Raw genomic sequence first — 9,602 nt, 5'->3', positions numbered from 1 at the left:
ACTATTAACCAGGCAAGAGAAGTAACAATAGCAAAGATAACGTATCAGTTATAAAGAGTCACAGTTCTCTTGCAATGTAAAGATTAGCCTGAAGTGCTCAATCACCTGGTCAGCTGGAACCTAAGGGATGATGTTGAGCTTTTCTGACCCTCCTGACTTCAAGCAACTGAAGTCTGGACTCTACAGACTGCCCAAGCCCCTGCATGAATATGCACGTAACCTCAGTTTAAAACTCCCCCAATTTTCCTGTTCAGGGAGACACTGCTTTGGGAAGGATCCCCAGTGTTCTGCTCACTTGCTGTGAGTAATAAATCCTTCCTTCTCCCCATCTTTAGCTCCGTTGTGTCTTCTGGCTTGACACCCACCGGGAGGGGAACCCAGTTTTCAGGTAACAGTTCTAATAGGTGAACAGTAATATATCATTGCTGTATTAATTGGTAATTACTGATAGTATATGATGTTGAGCATATTTGTGTCTACTATCTGTATATACTTTTTAGCCAGGTATCTGTTTAGTTCATTACCTAATTTCAATGGGGTTATTGGTGTTAGAGGTCTTTGTATAATTGAGACAAATCCATTAAAAGATATGTGTTTGCAAATATTTTTCTTCCAGTTTGTGGCTTGTCTTTTGGTTTTCTGAATAAGGTCTTTCACAGAGTAGAAATCTTTAATTTTATGAAGTTCACAACATTACTTATTTTTCCTTGTGGATTGCCCTTTCTATGTTGTGTTAAAACTCAGTGCTCATGGTGCTTGCTTCCGCAGCTGTATGGAACGATTCAGAGAGGATGAGCATGGCCGCCGCCCAAGGACGACATACAAATTCCTGAAGCATGCCGTATTTTTGAAATATTGTCACAAATTCAATAAAGACTTTAAAAACGGTCCCCATCAAAAAATCTTAAAAGAAATTAAGATGTGTGACTGTGTAAAAAACAAAAACAAAAAACCCAGGCTCATGATCTACATGACCAAACCCAAGCTCATGTGTTTTTCTCTGTTTTTTCCTATAAGTTTGAATCATTTTGCATGTAAAAGTTGTCTCTGAATAATTTTTGAGTGAATTTGGTGTAAGTTGTAAACTTTGCATTTGCTTCACGCCAAATGATTTCCAATTAATTGTTCGCTAACTCCTTTTGGAGAAGTTGTGGAATATGGTCTCCATTTCGGTTTGAACTTCCACAGGTTAACGGGTTCAGCAGTTTCGCGCGCTCGGGAGCGCTGTCTTCAGTCACCTGTGAGGGAGGCGCAGCCGGCACTTCCCATACTGACCACACAGTGGCGCTGGGCCCGCGGCTCTGACCCTCAGCGCATGCGCATTCCATGGGGCCTGGGCTCTGAGCACAGGTGAGAGGAGTTGTGTCTCCTCAGGCACTGCCGGGGGCACCACTGGGACGGCCGGGCCAGTGTCTCTGCTAACAGGAGCTCAGTGTCCTTAGGATTCGCTGGGCTTTTGGCTTCAGGACAACATGGGGCCATGTCCACGTTGACGGAGTTGGGTTTTCTGAGGATGCAGACGACACCTGGAGGAAAAGATGAGGAGAGAAGCTTCCTGTGGGCGACTGATGGCGGAGGTGGTTCTCTGTTTACAAGCCTCATCTCCCGGGCTGCTCCCCACGAAGCCCCCCCCCCCCCCCATTCAGTGCTGTTATTAGTCTCATTTTACAGGTCAGTTGTGATAGCATATAATGTTTGACTTTCTGACTCAGGCTAACTTAGTTTTATTAGCTGTAGGTTGATCTGTGTTCCTGCCAGTGGCATGATTACATTCCTATACACGGCAGAGTCCTATTCCAGTGTGTACATGTGTCTCTTCTTTGCTCTCTGCTCACCTGTCCCAGGACGTTTTGTACGTCTCCGCATCTCGGGCGTTGTCTATGGTGCTGCTGTGTACGCTTGGTGCCGATGTGTTTTCAAATTATGGTTTCAACGCATATACTCTTAGGTGTGGGACTCTCAGATCATTGGGTACCTCAATGCTTACTTTTTAAAGGAACTTCCGTACTGTCCTCTAGAGTGATTATGACGTTTCCATCTCAACAACACAAAAGGACGGTCCCCATTTTTTAACTCCCACTCTAGAAAATATTGTCGACTCCCTTTGTGACAATGGCTGTTTTGACTGTTGGGAGATGTTATTTTGTCCTAGGTTTTTGATTTGTCTGTCTCTAATAATTCACCATAAAAAACATATTTATTTTTAAACAATATGAGTAGAATTTACCTGGTGAAATTATCTTCTTGAAAGTCTGCCCTGGTTTGCTATATTTTCGATTACTTTAACCTGGAAAATTTGTGAGGCCAGGTGTCATTTATATCCCAAGAGCCCTTGTGAATATTAAGTAACTTTAAGCAACTGCTATCAGGTTGCAGTTGTGAGAAAAGGCCACAAGGTGGAAGGATTTCTTCATGCTTTACTCTTGTTACTACAGTAACCAGTGCCTTACAGGTAGTCAGGTTCCCTGATTGTAAATTAGAGAAAATGTTTTAGACAAAGCCAGCAAAAGTTTGTGTCTCATTATCCCTTGTAGCTGTTTTTTTTAAATTTAATGTTAATTTTTATAGGAATAAAGTTGATTTACAATGTTGTCTGCTGGGTGTACAAAATCTTATTCAGTTACACATACACATACATGTATTCAACATCAGTGTCTTTTCACATATAAGTTATTCTAGAGTCTTTAGTACACCTCCATTGCTGTAGGGTAAGGCCTTGTTGATTATCTCTTTTATATATATTCCTGTGGATATGTTAATCAAAACTCCAGATATATCCCTTTCACACACCTTTCCCCTTTGGTAAAGCTATAAGTTTGTCTACTAATTTTGTGTGTCTGTTTCACTTTTCTTCACTGGTTCATTGGTATCTATTGTTCCGTTCCACCTAAAAGTGACATATGATATTTGTCTCTTTATGACTTACTTATATGATAATCTCTAGGGCCAAAGGTTACTACAAAGGTCATTATTTCATTCCTTAACCTGGCAGAGTCCTATTTCAATGTATACATGTCTCACTTCTGTATCCACGCATCTGTGAATTTACATTTCATGTGCTTACATGTGTTGCCTATTGGAAATTGTGCTGCAGTGCATGCTTGGGTGTCTGTGTGTTTTTGAATTCTGGTTTCAATGCATATACTCTTAGGTGTAGAACTGCCTGATTATATGGTAACTCTGTTTTTATCTTTGAATGGCACTTCCATAAGGTTCTCTACAGTGGCTGTTACCATTTTCATCCCACCAGCACCATAAAGGGATTTCCTTTTCTCCATGTCCTCTCCACCATTTATTTATTGTAAATTTTGGTGATGGCATTTTAGACTGGTGCAAGGTGATCCCTTGTTGTAGATTTGATTTGCAAGTCTCTGCTAATTGCTATGTTGAGCATGTTTTTATGTCTGTCTTTCTTTATAAAGTTGTGATTTGGATTTACCTGTTGAAATTGCCTTCTTGAACGTCGGGCCTGATTCCAAGTATTTGCAAGAACTTACCCCTGGACCTTTTTTGAGGGCAGGTATCATTTAGAGCCCAGCAGTCGTTGTGAATATTAGGTGTCCATAAGTACTCGTTTCAAGGTTGATTTTTTAAGGGAAGGTCATTAGGCACAGGATTTCCTATGGCTCAACTCGGGGTACCCCGGAGGTATCCCAGAATCCACAGCCTTAGGGGAAAGCCTCTTTTGGCATGTAAATTAAAGAGGAATATGAAAGAACAAGCACCTATTACCTTGTGTCTCATTACCACTTTAAAATTGGATTAATTTTCATTTTTCATTGGAGTAACATTGTTATACAATGTTGTGTATCTTGTAGGTGTGGAGAATAATTTTAGTTTAGACATCTACATATATCTGTGCATGTTTGTCTTCTTTTCCCATATAGGTTATTAGAGAGTGTTGATAGCCTTTCCTTTGTACACATAGATCTGTGCTAAATATCTGTTTTCTATGAAAGAGTCTGTCTGTTAATCTCACCATCCTAATGGATCTCTTGACCCGTTCTGTCCCATTTGGTAAACATATATTTGTGTTTTATCTCGCTGAGTCTGTTTTTGTTTTCTTGGTTATTTCAATGTTGTGTATTTTTTTTTTTTTTATTTTTTTATTTTTTATTTTTTTTTTTGGCACACGGGCTTAGTTGTTCCGCGGCATGTGGGATCTTCCTGGAGCTGGGATCGAACCCATGACCTCTGCATTGGCAGGCAGATTCTTAACCACTGCGCCACCTAGGAAGCCCGTTGTGTATTTTTAGATTCCACCTATAAGTGGCATTATATAATATTTGACTTTCTGATTCTGACTAACTTGACTTAGTTTTATTAACTCTATCTTGATCTATGTTCCTGCCAATGAAATTATTTCATTCTTTTCCAGGGTGGAGTCATATTCCAGTGTGTACATGTATCTCTTCTCTGTTATCTGTTCATCTGTCCCAGGACATTTTGTATGTCTCTGCATCTCAAGTCATGTATATGGTGCTGAAGTGCACACTTGGGTGTCTGTGTATTTTTGAACTCTGGTTTTAACACTTATACTCTTAGATGTGGGACTCTCAGATCATTTGGTACCTCATTGTTTACTTTTTAAGGCACTTCCATAGTGTTCTCTATGGTGGCTTTTACGATTTTCATCCCACCAGCACGAAAGGAGGGTCCCCTATTTTTTACCCCCACTCTGGAACATACTGTCTACTCTCTTTGTGATAATGGCCCTTTTGACTGGTGGCAGGTGGTGTTTTGTTGTAGTTTTGATTTGCCTCATCTCCAATAATTCACTATAAATAACGTCTTTTGGTGTTTTTTATTTTTATTCTTAAACAATATGAGTGGAAATTACCTCTTGAAATTATCTTCTTGAAAGTCTGTCCTGTTTTTCTTTATTTTAGATTACTTTAACCTGGAAAAAAAATTTTTTTAGCTTTCTATTGGAGTGTAATTGCTTTACACACTTCTGCCAGTTTCCACTGCACAACAAAGTGAATCAGCTGTATTTATACGTATATCCCCATATCCCCTCCTGCTACTCCTTGCCCCCCATCTATCCCACCCCTCTAAGTCATCACCAATCATCAAGTTGATCTCCCTGTGTTACGCAGCAACTTCCCACTAGCTATCTATTTTACACTTGGTACTGTATATATGTCCATGCTACTCTCTGTCTTTGTCCCAGCTTCCCCTTTGCCCATCCACCCACCAACCCCCCCCACCTACCGTGTCCTCAAGTCCATTTTCTACAACTGCATCTTTATTCTGGCCCTGGGTTCATCAGTACCATTTTTTTAGATTCCATATATATGCATTAGCATACAGTATTTGTTTTTCTCTTTCTGGCTTACTTCATTCTGTGTGACAGACTCTAGGTCCATCTACCTCACTGCCAGTAACTCACTTTCATTCCTTTTTATGGCTGAGTAATATTCCATCGTATATATATGCCACATCTTCTTTGTCCATTCATCTGCTGATGGGCATTTAGGTTGCTTCCATGTCCTGGCCTGTAAAAAGTGCTGCAGTGAACATTGTGGTACATGTTTCTTTTTGGATTATGGTTTTCTCTGAGTATATGCCCAGTAGTGGGATTGCTGGGTCATATGGTAGTTCTATTTTTAGTTTTTTAAGGAACCTCCATACTGTTGTCCATAGTGGCTGTACCAATTTACAGTCCCACCAACAGTACAGGAGGGTTCCCTTTTCTCCACACCCTCTCCAGCATTTATTGTCTCTAGAATTTTTGATGATGGCCATTCTGAGTTGTGTGAGGTGATACTTCATTGTGGCTTTGAGTTGCATTTCTCTAATGGTTAGTGATGTTGAGCATCTTTTCATGTGTTTGTTAGCCATCTATATGTCTTTGGAGAAATGACTATTTAGGTCTTCTGCCCATTTTTGGATCAGATTGTTTGCTTTTTTGATTTTGAGCTGCATGAGCTGCTTGTATATTTTGGAGATTAATCCTTTGTCATTTGCTTCATTGGCAAATATTTTCTCCCATTCTGAGGGCTTTCTTGTCTTATTTATGGTTTCATTTGCTGTGCAAAATCTTTTAAATTTCGTTAGGTCCCATTTGTTTATATCTGTTTTTATTTCCATGATTCTAGGAGGTGGGTCAGAAAGGATCTTGCATTGATTTATGTCATAGAGTGTTCTGCCTATGTTTTCCTCTAAGAGTTTTATAATGTCTGGTCTTACATTTAGATCTTTAATCCATTTTGAATTTATTTTTGTGTATGGTGTTAGGAGATGTTCTAATGTCATTCTTTTACATGTAGCTGTCCTATTTTCCCAGCACCACTTACTGAAGAGGCTGCCATTTTTTAAAATAGTTTAACCCTCCTCCCATTAATTTTTTTATTGACTGCGTTGCGTCTTTGTTGCTACGCAGGGGCTTTCTCTAGTTGTGGCGAGTGGGGGCTACTCTTCATTGTGGTGCATGGGTTCCTCATTGCAGTGGCTTCTCTTGTTGTGGAGCATGGGCTCTAGGCATGCAGGCCTTAGTAGTTGTGGCACACGGGCTCAGTAGTTGTGGCTCACAGGCTCAGTTGCTCCGTGGCATGTGGGATCTTCCTGGAGCAGGTATCGAACCCGTGTCCCCTCTATTGGCAGGCACATTCTTAACCAATGCACCACCTAGGAAGTCCTGAAGAGGCTGTCTTTCTCCATTGTATATTCTTGCCTTCTTTGTCAAAGATAAGGTGCCCATATGTGTGTGGGTTTATCTCTGGGCTCTCTATTCTGTTCCACTGATCCATATTTCTGGTTTTGTGCCATTACCATAGTGTTGTGATCACTGTAGCCTTGTAGTATAGTTTGAAGTAAGAGCCTGATTCCTCTAGCCCCATCTTTCCTTTTCAAGATTGCTTTGGCTATTCAGGGTCTTTTGCATTTGCATTTAAATTGTAAAATTTCTTGTTCTAGTTCTGTGAAAAATGCCATTGGTCATTTGATAGGGATCGCATTGAATCTGTAGACTTCTTTGGGTAGTACAGTCATTTTCACAATGTTGATTCTTCCAATCCAAGAACATGGTATGTCTCTCCATCTGTTTGTGTCATCATTGATTATCGGTGTCTTACAGTTTTCTGCATACAGGTCTTTTGCCTCCTTAGGCAGGTTTATTCCTAGGTATTTTATTCTTTTTGTTGCAATGGTAAATGGGAGTGTTTCCTTAATTTCTCTTTCTGATTTTTCATTGTTAGTGTATAGGAATGCAGGAGATTTCTTTGCAATAATTTTGTATCCTGCTACTTTACTAAATTCATCGATTAGTGCTAGCAGTTTTCTGGTAGCATCTTTAGGGTTTTCTATGTATGTCATCTGTAAAGAGCGACAGTTTTACTTCTTTTCCAATTTGGATTCCTTGTATTTCATTTTCTTCTCTGATTGCTGTGGCTAACACCTCCAAAACTATGTTGAATAATAATGGTGAGAATGGGCACCCTTGTCTTGTTCCTGTTCTTAGAGGGAATGCTTTCAGTTTTTCACCGTTTAGAATGATGTTGGCTGTTGGTTTTTCATATATGGCTTTTATTATGTTGAGGTAATTTCCTTCTATGCCCACTTTCTGGAGAGTTTTTATCATAAATAGATGTTGAACTTTGTCAAAAGCTTTTTCTGCATCTATTGAAATGATCATATGGTTTTTATCCTTCAAATTTTTAATATGATGTATCACATTGATTGATTTGCATATATTGAAGAATCCTTGCATCCCAGGGATAAACCCCGCTTGGTCATGGTGTATGATCTTTTGAATGTGCTGCTGGATTCTGTTTGCTAGTATTTTGTTGAGGATTTTTGCATCTATATTCATCAGTGATATTGGCCTGTAATTTTCTTTTTTTGTGACATCTTTGTCTGGTTTTGGTATCTGGGTGATGGTGCCCTCATAGAATGAGTTTGGAAGTGTTCCTCTTTCTGCTATATTTTGGAAGAGTTTGAGAAGGATAGGTGTTAGCTCTTCTCTAAATGTTTGGTAGAATTCACCTGTGAAGCCATCTGGCCCTGGGCTTTTGTTGTTGGGAGATTTTAGTTTCAATTTCAGCATCTGTGATTGGTCTGTTCATATTTTCTATTTCTTCCTGGTTCAGTCTTGGAAGATTGTATTTTTCTAAGAATGTATCCATTTCTTCCAGGTTATCCAATTTATTGGCATATGGTTGCTTTTAGTAGTCTGTCATGATCTTTTGTATTTCTGAGGTGTCCATTGTTACTTATCCTTTTTCATTTCTAATTCTGTTGATTTGTGGCTTCTCCCTTTTTTTCCTGATGAGTCTGACTAATGGTTTATCAATTTTGTTTATCTTCTCAGAGAACTAGCTTTTAGGTTTATTGATCTTTGCTATTGTTTCCTTCATTTCTTTTTCATTTACTTCTTATCTGATCTTTATGATTTCTTTCCTTATGCTAACTTTGATTTTTTTTCTTCTTTCTCTAATTGTTTTAGGTGTAAAATTAGGTTGTTTATTCAAGATTTTTCTTGTTTCTTGATGTAGGATTGTATTGCTATAAACTTGCTTCTTAGAACTGCCTTTTCTGTGTCCCATATGTTTTGGGTCATTGTGTTTTCATTGTCATTTGTTTCTAGGTATGTTTTGATTTCCTCTTTGATTTCTTCAGTGACTTCTTGGTTGTTTAATAATGTATTGTTTAGCCTCCATGTATTTTTTACAGTTTTTTTCCCCGTAATTGATATCTAGTCTCCTGGCATTGTGGTCAGAAAAGATGCTTGATATGATTTCAGCTTTCTTGAATTTACCGAGGCTTGATTTGTGACCCAAGATGTGATCTATCCTGGAGAATGTTCCATGTGCACTTGAGAAGCAAGTGTATTCTGTAGTTTTTGGAAAGAATGTCCTATAAGTATCAATTAAGTTCATCTGGTCTAATGTGTTATTTAAAACTTGTGTTCCTTATTTATTTTCTGTTTGGATGACCTGTCCATTGGTGCAAGTTGGGTGTTAAAGTCTCCTGCTATTATTGTATTACTGTCAATTTCCCCTTTTATGGCTGTTAGCATTTTCCTTTTGTATTGAGGTGCTCCTATGTTGGGTACATAGATATTTCCAATTGTTATATCTTCTTGCATTGATTCCTTGATCATTATGTAGTGTCCTTCCTTGTCTCTTGTAATAGTCTTTATTTTAAAGTCTAATTTGTCTGATATGTGTATCGCCACTTCAGCTTTCTTTTGACTTCCGTTTACATCGACTATTTTTTTCCATCCACTTACTTTCAGTCTGTATGTGTCCCTAGGTCTGAAATGGGTTTCTTGTAGCCAGCATATATAAGGGACTTGTTTTTGTATCCATTCAGCCAGTCTGTGTCTTTTGGTTGGAGCATTTAATCCATTTACATTTAAGGTAATTATGACATGTATGTTCCTATTACCATTTTAATTGTTTTGGGTTTGTTTTTGTAGGTCTTTTCCTTCTCTTGTGTTTCCTGCCTAGAGAAGTTCCTTTAGCAATTGTTGCAAGGCTGGTTTGGTGGTGCTGAATTCTCTTAACTTTTGCTTGTCTGTAAAGCTTTTGATTTCTCCATCGAATCTGAATGAGATTCTTGCTGGGTAGAGTATTCTTGGCTGTAGGTTTCTCTCTTTC

At 38.8% G+C, this 9,602-nt stretch overlaps 1 pseudogene; it reads left to right on the top strand.

Annotated features, from left to right (window-relative positions):
* Window positions 1–756: 756 nt before the first annotated feature.
* Window positions 757–849, top strand: LOC130856191 (U6 spliceosomal RNA; annotated as a pseudogene).
* Window positions 850–9,602: the final 8,753 nt, after the last annotated feature.

This window comes from Hippopotamus amphibius, chromosome 6, assembly GCF_030028045.1.
Source record: "Hippopotamus amphibius kiboko isolate mHipAmp2 chromosome 6, mHipAmp2.hap2, whole genome shotgun sequence".
NCBI lineage: Eukaryota > Metazoa > Chordata > Mammalia > Artiodactyla > Hippopotamidae > Hippopotamus > Hippopotamus amphibius.
The sequence above is the reverse complement of the archived record's forward strand: the minus strand, read 5'-3'. Positions and strand labels throughout refer to the sequence as shown.